The sequence below is a fragment of the Amblyomma americanum genome, chromosome 1 (assembly GCF_052857255.1).
Source record: "Amblyomma americanum isolate KBUSLIRL-KWMA chromosome 1, ASM5285725v1, whole genome shotgun sequence".
In the NCBI taxonomy this organism is placed as follows: domain Eukaryota; kingdom Metazoa; phylum Arthropoda; class Arachnida; order Ixodida; family Ixodidae; genus Amblyomma; species Amblyomma americanum.
This window is the reverse complement of record NC_135497.1, coordinates 160,970,908-160,971,459: the sequence shown is the minus strand read 5'-3', so window position 1 is coordinate 160,971,459 and position 552 is coordinate 160,970,908. Positions and strand designations below refer to the sequence as shown.

The following is a 552-nucleotide window of genomic DNA, read 5'->3' as shown; positions in this document are numbered from 1 at the left end:
GGTACGAAAAAAAACCCTGGTCCCATGAGATTCCAACTCGGATTGCTGGATTCAAAGTCCAGAGTGCTAAGCATTATACCATGAGACCAAACTCCGACGCCGGGGTTCGAACCCGGGAACGAAAAAAAAACGCTGGTCCCACCGAGATTCGAACTCGGATTGCTGGATTCAATGTCCAGAGTGCTAAGCATTGCACCATGAGACCCCAACTCCCACCCCCAGGTTTGAACCCGGGAACAAAAAAAATCTCTGGTCCCACCGAGATTCGAACTCGGATTGCTGGATTCAAAGTCCAGAGTGCTAACCATTACACCATGAGACCGAACTCCGGCGCCGGGGCTCGAACCCGGGTCTCCTGGCTGAAAGCCAGGTATGCTAGCCACTAGACCACGCCGGCACACAGGAAATTTGTGCTTTCGGGAGCTTAATGAGCGGTAAAAACATATCCGAAAAAAAACCTAAAAATTAACGCACATCTACGCTGGATAAAGCAGGATCGCTGAGTTCTGAGTCCACGGTCCGTATTCCGAGTTTGTGTCATAATAAAAAGCG

The 552-nt window shown here is 50.0% G+C and overlaps 1 non-coding gene across 1 annotated transcript; it reads right to left on the bottom strand.

The window, feature by feature from the left end:
* Positions 1–250: 250 nt before the first annotated feature.
* TRNAQ-UUG (transfer RNA glutamine (anticodon UUG)) lies at positions 251–322 on the bottom strand. The gene has a single exon. It is a non-coding gene; the product is annotated as a tRNA-Gln (tRNA).
* Positions 323–552: the final 230 nt, after the last annotated feature.